Source organism: Geospiza fortis, unplaced genomic scaffold, assembly GCF_000277835.1.
Source record: "Geospiza fortis unplaced genomic scaffold, GeoFor_1.0 scaffold1466, whole genome shotgun sequence".
Lineage (NCBI taxonomy): Eukaryota > Metazoa > Chordata > Aves > Passeriformes > Thraupidae > Geospiza > Geospiza fortis.
Window position 1 is genome coordinate 321,634 of NW_005054635.1, and position 9,615 is coordinate 331,248.

Genomic DNA, 9,615 nt, shown 5'->3' on the forward strand with positions numbered 1-9,615 from the left:
TCTCTTGATCATGCTGGGGTGGAACTCGGTGTGGCGGCGGGCGTGCTTGGTCAGGTGGTCGCTGCGCATGAAGCGCTTCTCGCAGAGCGGGCAGCGGAACTGCTTCTCCCCTGTGTGCGTGCGGTAGTGCCGCGTCAGCTCGTCCGAGCGGGAGAACTTCTTAAGGCAGTCGGGCCACGTGCAGGGGAATGGTCGCTCACCTGTGGGAAGAAAGGATGGCGAGACATTATGGGAGGCAGGGGTACTGCAGATTGGCACATGCCAGCTCTGTGAGGAGCCAGAGAACATGCTGCTGAGGGAAAAAAGCTGCTTTTGTTTCCTGCCATGGTGCCAACGTCTGTGGAGTTGTTGATAACTCACTTCATCAGGTTTCACTCTCACCTCCAGTAGAAACCAAAAATCCCTCCAAACACATGAAACTCACATTCTAGTGCAGAACCTTACATGACCTGAAGACTGTCAAAACAAGAGATGAGCTCTGCCTTTGCCTGTATGTTTTTCATATTGGTCTCACTACAGTAGCTTGGGAAAGGTGTGCTAGAATTATTCCTCTGACATTTCATTCTACTGAATTATTTGTAACAGTTAGAAAATGATGCCAAAAAAAGAATCATTTAGCTAGGACAAGTCTTTCCAGCCCAGGAAGAACTGAGTGGGGAGGCACTGGGGAGAACAGTGAAGCCTCAGGGCTGTAAACATGTAGGGCAAAACTGCTGCACCTGCAGAGGGAAGTCCCATGCTCCCCTTTCAGCCCTTGCTCTGGAAATCCAAGGTATTCCAGCAAGTATCAATCTCTTAGACAGCTGGTTTGAAGACAGGAAAAACACCTCATTATTCCCACTCTATCGGAATAAATGTTTGCCATAATGATTAAAAACAAACCCAAACATGTTAACCTAAATGACACCACAACTTTGCTTTTACAAAACAAGGGTGCAAGGATTGAAGAGCAGTCCATGTCATTTTCCTGGCACTCCACATCCCTACAGTTCACCTCTGTGGGTTGCACAGGCTTTGCCTTCAGGCACAAACACAGTGCCTCCAAAGCAGCAAGGCTGACCCCTAGTACACAGCACAGATGGAAACTGAAGGTGTTTAACTTCACACAAAAGATTTCCACCATGCACTGCTGCAGGTTTGATCCTTTCATTCACCTTCTTCAGAACCTCCTGAAGGGAATATAAATGGCAGCTCTATAACAGCTATTTATAGACAACCATGAAATACAAAATCTATCCCAGGGGTCTTCCAGCTTGGAAGAGTTGGAAAGACATTCAGGAACTCCAGTATTTCTTAGTACTATGAGGTTTGGCACAACAGGTGAGCTCACTTTACATTCAAAGATCAAAAAAAAAGGAGTGATTTACAAAGTGGGACCTGGAGTTCTCCCCAGATACAACAGCAGGGACAAAAAGCTACAGACTTGAATGAACAGCCCTGAATCCAGGAGGACAATAGTCCATACAAAGTATGGTAGAGTTGCAGGGAGGGACTCTCTGATGGCATCCAAAACGCCAAAGGAGGATAAGGACAGGCCAGGTAAGCTGAGGTGTAGTTACACCAGGGGCCCTGAAAGCCCTAGTAAGCTTCACTAAATAATGCTTCACTGTTTGGGCTCCCAATTATTTGTATTCCTCAACAGGCAGCTGCCCTATTCCAGACCAACCAGCATGCCATGGAGCTGAGCAGGATGAGTGGGACTGCCTAAGTCACAACACAGCCCTGTGGCTGCTGCCCCTGTGCTTGCCTCCTTGGCCTCATGGCCGTGCTGGTTCTCAGTCAGGGGAGAAGGATGGAGTAGAGGAGGTCACGCCAGCTGCCTGCCCAGGCCTGGTGGAGGCAGAGCTGCCAGCCATCGTGAGCCAGGGCTACTTTGTTTGTTATAAATGCATTTCTCGGTTCCCTGGTGTATGCATTTAGACATGGATGGAAGACCTTCTGAACAACCACTGCCTGTATAAAACAAATTAATTAAAACAGTATGGAGGGTCATGGGTGCCTGAACGCCACAGCCATAGCTCCACTGTGGAGCAGCACCGGGAGCTGTATGGAAACCTCACAACACCACTCCTGCCTGGCCCTTAGCATCTGAGGCAAGTGTTTCACTTGTGCTGCTCTTTTGCAATCTATCTCATGGCTTCTGTCACAGCTCCTGGAAGCAGGTGGCAGTGGGAGGTGCAGAACAGCTTTCTTGCCCCACCCCCAGGAATGTGGGAGGAGTGCTACACATCTTGCACGTGTGGAGGTATCTAGTGTATGCCTCTGTGTCAGGCACTTACACCTCAGAGCAGTGGGAGCAACTAAGGCATCCTGCCTCATCTCTGGAAACCACATTTCCAACCATCTACCTCAAAACAGCTCTTCAGTCTGCAGAAATGCCCAGCCGTAAACAGGGAGATTAGGTGCCTAGGCTGCATCAGTCTTTGGGGAGCAGCACCTATTTTAGGCATGGTAGTATCCAATCTGAGAGTCTAAAAGTAGTGTTTAAAATCTGGCCTCAAGCAGCCCTTAAGAAACTGAACTCCACCCTCATGCCCTCCTGGAATTTCATCTGGGAAGATAAAATGAAGCCCTGCTTCTGAAATTCCCTCTGACACATGACAGGGGCAGCATGACCTCCACCATAGCTACCCCACACATCCATTGCACATGCCAGGGGAAAGCACTCTAAGGTTATGCAGTGTAATCACAAAGCTTTAGGGAAAGGCAGGGCTTGCTCAGGATCACATGAGGATCACCTCACCTGCTGTGCTTTGGTACTGTACTCTGCAGGGAATCAACCCTGGGCCCAGCTGGGGGAGGATACAAAGGCTGTGGGAGCCTGGCATGGTGCAGACACCTTGCTACCAACAGGAAAGCTGCTGTGCATGAGGATGGGACACCGTAGAGATCATGGCCAGAGATGGGTGGCCACGCTCCCTTGGAGGCACCTGGATGCCACCAGCACGGCCCCCATCCACTGCAGAGCTCCCAAGTAGAGTAGTAAAGAATGACTCCATCATCTCAGCAATACAAACCTGCACAAGCTGCCACAGCCACTTTGGAAGTGCCTATATGAAAGCAGGCACAATCCCTGACACCTGGATGCATTAAACGCCAAGCTTCTCAGAGCAGAGATAAGGGGGAGGGAGGCTTTTCCAGGCCCTCAGGGGTCATCTCTGAGCCCAAGAATCCATGTCTCCCCTTGGTCACAAAGCTGTAAGGGATGAGAGCAGCTCTAAGAGATGGCACCTCAGTGACAGCCTCAGTAGGTGCAAGGCAGGCATGGAGTGTGTCTTTGGGAATCACTGAAAGCAAGGAGAGATGGCTGATGGCATGTGATAGCCGTCCACTCTACAAATATGGTGGCTGTACCTATCTGCTGTATTTGACTTGCTTTCTTTCTGCAGGAGCAGAGATGTCTGTGGAAGAGCACTCTGAGAAAACAAGTCTTGCAACTCATCTGCTTGCTGAGCAGGCAGTCGCAGAGAGAGCTGCAGTGCAAGCTGGCGCTGCCTCCATCTGGAGACACAGATTTCTGAGTCAGCTCAGGCAAGGCGTGCATCTTCCTTATGATTCTTCTCCCTTAGTTTTGGGGGTAGTAATGCTAAAGCTTGAAACATCAACATGCAGTGCTGTTATACACTGCTTCCCTTAGTGGCTGTATGCTACTGACTTTTTACATTATGCCTCCGATGGGATTTTCCATCGACAGATGAAGGAAAGGTCAATGGTACATCATGATAATTTGAAACTATGTGTGATTGGATCCTAACACAACAGACACAAGAGGTGAATAATTTTCTTTAAAAAATAAGATGAATTATGTACACACATATATATTCAGAGCAGCTTACAGAAGTAAAAAGTGAATGAGAAACTGATTTATAGGTAATAGGAACAGGTGCATCTGCAGACTCCCATTCTTTGTGCTGTGTGGCACCAGGAATAGAATGAGGGAGTTTATTCTCAGTATAAGTTAACAGTGGTGTTTCACAGGTCTTCTCTACAGTCTAAAGAACTACTGCAACCCTGGCTTACTTTAAATCCCATGTGGATGTAAAGGCCTTTGCTGATCCTTTTAATCTTAGCCCTCTTGCTACACCTGCCATTTCTGACTTGTTCCTTCTCCCACCCTCTACAACAAATGCTTAGTTTGTTCTTTCTGGGCAAGTTTAAACTCTATATCTAAGCTACTTTGTAAGACCTGAGGCAGGTCGATTTTATTATATTCTGAATAGATTAAAAAAAAATCTTTTTTCCCCTACCCTAGGACATTCCAGATTTTCCCACACTGCAGTCTTACACAGAAAAAAGAATTCTGAAAAAAGAATACAGAGTGGGCATTAGCAGGCTCATTAACATAAGTACAGGTAGTAGTGGTATCCTAATTAGTCATCTGCCTCCTCACCACAAAATGCTGCTTTATGTGTGGATGACTGAGGTTAGGAGCTGCAGTTCATGATGGCTTTAACACACAAAATATCTGCTATCTATCTCAGGTGTCTCTCACTTTCTCTCCAGTTATTTGCCCCACACACCCTGAATGAGCAATTTCCTGTGGGACACTGGACTTTGACTGAGTGTCCACATGCCAGATATTCTGGTGAAGATAGATCATCTGGGCAGACAGACTGGAGGCCTTTCAAGCAGGCTTTTTCCTCTTCTGAGATATTCCAAAATCAGAAAATTAAAACACATGGCAACCAGGTACAGATACTGGTGCAGAGAGAGATCAGCAGTGTGGATGTTCAGGACCATATGCCTAAACCAACACTGCCTGAAGCACCTAAACCATGGTCATCCAAGCAGACAACTGACCAAAAAGATGGGATAGGCAGCAGATGAATGGGTTCCAGCAAGGGGTTTATTCTGCCAGGACTTAAGATTAAACACAACAGGTTGGTTCAAGTATTAAAATGCTGCTTTCAGCAAGTATTTAGGGTGTTCTGACATTCTTAAAACTACCAGTCAGCAGCTGCTTGGACATACAGGTGTTTTGAGTCTCTTTCCAAAGTCCAGATGCAAAACCACCTGCTACAACCTGCTGCTGCTGAGTCTAAATTCCAGGAAAACTGTCTTGCTGTTATCCCACTGTGATGCAGTATCAGACACAAGAGATGCCCTTTCAGCTTCTCTGTCAGAGCACAAACGTCCCTGACTGTGTTACAGAAAGCTTTCTCTGGGGGACTGTGCCTCCATGCGCACAAACATACACAGAGAGAAAGATCAGTCAGGTAAGCTACTTGGGAGAGGAAAGATCTTTCCAAACCTCCCCAAAGAGTAAAATCCGTGCTTTTGTAGCTAAGGCAATAGCCCTCAGCAGTACATTCATGGATATGTGAGACAAATTCCTAGCTCTTCTCCTTTCCCAGCTCATCTTCATGCGAACTTCCTCCATTTTGCAGTAATATACTTGAATAACAACAACAATGGAGAGACACCAACTCCTAGCCTGGTGCTTACATACCTAGTGCACTTACCTGGGAATAAAGGACATTGGGTTTAAGCTCCTGTCCTATATGAATAATCAAATTTCCTTGCTAAGATGAAACAGCTTTGACAGGGAAAGGAGGAATCCAATTTCACATGCATTCAGAAAGATAATGTAACTTATGATATTTCACTCTGAATTTATTAGCCAGTGTTTCAACAGACCTTTCCCTCAAGTTTGAGGTATTTATGGAGTGCTCTCAGGCTGTGCACATTAATCATAACCTGAATACAGATGGCGAACTGCACTACCACAAATGTACAGTGTCTGAGGTATTCTTTGCCATCACTCCCTCAGACCTTGTCTCTTTAATCTTAAATTGGCCCTCCCCTGCTCTTCCAGCTGCAGGCTTGGAAGCTGTTCAAGGCCAGAAGCACAGGAGCAGCAGCCTGGTGCACAACAACACAGCAGCCAACAAAGAGGAACAAAGGAGTTCCTGCAGCAATCTGAACAGCTGGCGCTGCAAGAAACACAAGCTAACAAGAGCAGTGACACCCACCACATGGTCTCCAGTGCCATAGCACAAACACTGAGCAGAACTTGGTAAAACTGCAATTCCAACATATCCATCTGGAAGCAGGAGTTGTGCTCTTATGAATAATGCCTGCTCACTGCTTCTGTCCTACACATGAACTTTGTCATGCTGACTCAATTGATAAACTTTTCTGGAGCACTTTCCCACAACTGACACATACACTTGCTTAAAATCTTAAATTTTTATCAGAAAACAAGACAACTGGAAATTGGACAATTTTGAACCTAATCTTGAGGATTTCTGCCTACCTTATTCAGCTGGCAAGGCTCCCAGTCATGTTTCTCCAAGACCTGGAAACATGCCCATTAGAACTCCAGCAATTTGTGCATTTTCATTAACCATGGTATTTCACATGGCAATCTGAATTTAACAAAAAATCTGTTGTTGGCTCCACTTTTTGCTCTTGGGTCATATTCTAAAGGATCTGGGTAAGTGACATGGCATGAGCTGGACAGGAGGGTCTTAAAACACTATATTTCAGATTGTGCTCAAACAAAATTACTGAGAAAGATCTCAGTGAGCAGAGGACTGTCAACATACCAGCATCTGTACAGTCTGATGAGTGAGATAATCTAGAACACAAATAACAAAGCAGTACAGTCAAACAAACTGATACAGGGGCTCATCCAACACCACGACATCTGGATAGCAGCAACAGGCAGCTGCAGTGCTTGTTCCACTCTCTACTGGAAATGCTCCTCCAAGTTCCCTGTGCAGACTGTCAGCCTACGGGTTCTCACCTCTGTCCAACCCCTGCTTCCGAGCACTGGTGAGAGCCAAATGCTGGGAGCACTTAAGAGTGCATCAGCTGCCTGGTGTAACAAAACTCTCTGCATTGTTTGGATCCAGTTTACATGATGATACAGTTGGCTGAAAAGCTGAGCTGAAGAGGGAGAACTTTTCTACATCTGGATTTTAAGCATCTAAACTCTTAACTAAGGGTATCTGATGTGTTTGTGAAATTCCCATCAATCCTCAGCCTCCCCAGGCAAGTACACGCCTACAAGTCCAGTAGGAGGAAGCATGTCACAAGCTACTTTTAGGGTACCTTTCTGGTCAGGAAGGAGGAACAGAGAAGATCTAGTATCAGTGGTAATGCACTTTTTAACTGGATTATATTCACACCATCATAGCAAACATGAATTTTGTACAGCTTGTTTCTCCTGCCAGTTTCTCTCCCTGCCCTTTGCCCTGCACTCCCTGGCCAGGCCTCCTGACTGAGATTGCTTTTTTGTCGTATGCCTTCATTTTCCCTGGAAACATGGCCTGCACATCCCTCTCTATTAAGCTGTTCCCCCTGCTCCATCTTTGAGGCTAATAATAACCCTACACCTGTCACTTGAACACCTGTAACCCTACACCTGTCATAACCAAATCTCTAAACCCACCTATTTAGAGAATTTCTGTTTCTTCTTCATTTCGAAGGTAACTCTGCTTATCTGCTGTTGCTTGTCTTTTTCTTGCTCAGATGGCTCCTTCACCTTTTCCCAGCCTCTGTACGACTTCCAGGGCTTGGGTCTCACCTAGGCCTGGCAGCACAAGCAAGGGGACTGCTTGCACAAGCAGGACGTGCAGTGCCATCTGCTGATCTTTTTCTGTAAAGATCAACTCAAAAGACAAGTTCAGATGGATGGCTAACTTGGGTCTCCTGGAAATTAAACTAGCATTATCAAAGGCCCAAACTTCAAGCAAACAGTTATACAGACATTTTTAGTATCTGAAATACGTAATCTTTGAAACAACAAGTTTAAAGAATGGTTAATCAGATACAGACCTCTAACCTCTCAGCATCAAGTTTTTGCCTTCTACCCTTCTACCTTGATTTGGTATTTTGTTTCTTGCTTTGCATTAGGCTACCAAAGATGAACTGGTGAGTTTTCAGATGCCCAACTGCTACACAGAAAGAGAAGGATCTAGAGCTTCCTAATTTGCTTGGTTAGGATTAATAATATATAGAATATATAGAATAAAGAGAACTGTGAGTATGCACAAGTTCATGAGTGTGAACAGAAATCCTTAAGCCATTTTCCAAGAAAGAAATACTGGGATTAAATATTAAAAATTAATACCGGGAAGCTTCAACTGGTGGCTGTGCACCTACTTCCATGAAAGCTACACTGCAGCAAGTATCCTAGTTGGTGGCCTGGTGAAAAATGGCCGATAGATGAGAGAGACATTATTTGAAAAAAAAGAAAATAAAATGGTACTAAGAAGGGCCCATTCATGCTCTGTAATATATAGTTATGAATAACTCCAGAGGTCCCATTGAATCCCACTGTTGCTAAGGAATTGCTGTCATCTATAAAAATAATTAACATTATCAGTATCGTTTAGCATTTCAGTTAGCTACAATTAACTTCACATTAGGAAGCTCCGAAAATTCATTACTCCTGGATGTCTGCAGTGATTTTAATCACACAGAACCACCATGACAGTACATCAGTGTTTCTGAGTCAAATGCCTCATACTTGGAACTAAGGCCACCCACTTGGGAGCAGCACATGCTAAACCTCATACCACTTGAGCAGTACTTATTATAACACTACTGCTTACAGCAGGCTGTGTGGGTTGTACAGTACATTAATTTACATGTCATCACACAGAATGCTATCTCAGCCAACATCTATTCTGGTTCTCTTATCAGGGTGGATATTTGAGCGTGGGGTAGTAAATGGAAATGATACTAACATTTTCTTTGTCACTTATGAGACAACATTTTGGAGAGCACCAGTTAAACTCAGCCTCCAAAAGAGCATCTGAGCTGCAGTCTCTGAGCTGGTAACACAAAAACTCTGGGCACTGGTAATGAGGTCAGCACAGGGTCACTACTGACCATCCTCTTTCCCAGCTCAGAGAGAAAGTCTAACAGCAGAGCTCATTGCTGAGCCACATCCAGTAATCCTACTCCCTTCTCTCCAGCCTCTAGAGCTCAGCACCCAGCAGACCTGCCAGCCAGCAGAGCGCCAGTCGGAAAGAAGCCCCGAGCCTCTTCCTCTGCAGTGCACGCACATATAGGCGCACCGGTGAACCGGAGCAACGGAGGCTGAGCTGGAGCTCAGATGTGGCCATATCCTACCCAATCCGTATTAAATTCTACAGCAATGCCTGACGGTACATTTCTTGGGTGATCAACTCACTTTGTACCACACTGCTAACCATCACAACCAACAGACAAAACCCAAAAGGTACCATCACTGACAGAACTGATGTAAAGCACATGAAATGTCTTGGCAGTGTTTGTCTCATTTTATTCACACCTTTCTGCTCCTGAACACAACCCTTTAATTCAGACCATTTTTAAAGCAGCCTTTTGTACTCCACTATGATCCCAAGAGCAATTCAGACCCATAAAGGTTTTTATTCAATCACTTACACTGAAGGTCTAAAAAGAAACAAATAAACAAACAAAACCCACCAAAACGAACAGAGAAGTCTGCAGCTGCTGTCCCCTTGGGGCTGGGCTGCCGCAGATATGTTTTATCTCCAGGTTTCCATGTTGCCACACCCTCCGAGGCGCCCGGGCGAGGGCCGGGAATGGGAGCACACAGCTTGATGAATGAAGCCCTTGTGGAACGCGTCAAAGCTGGGTCTCGGTAACCGATAGTGC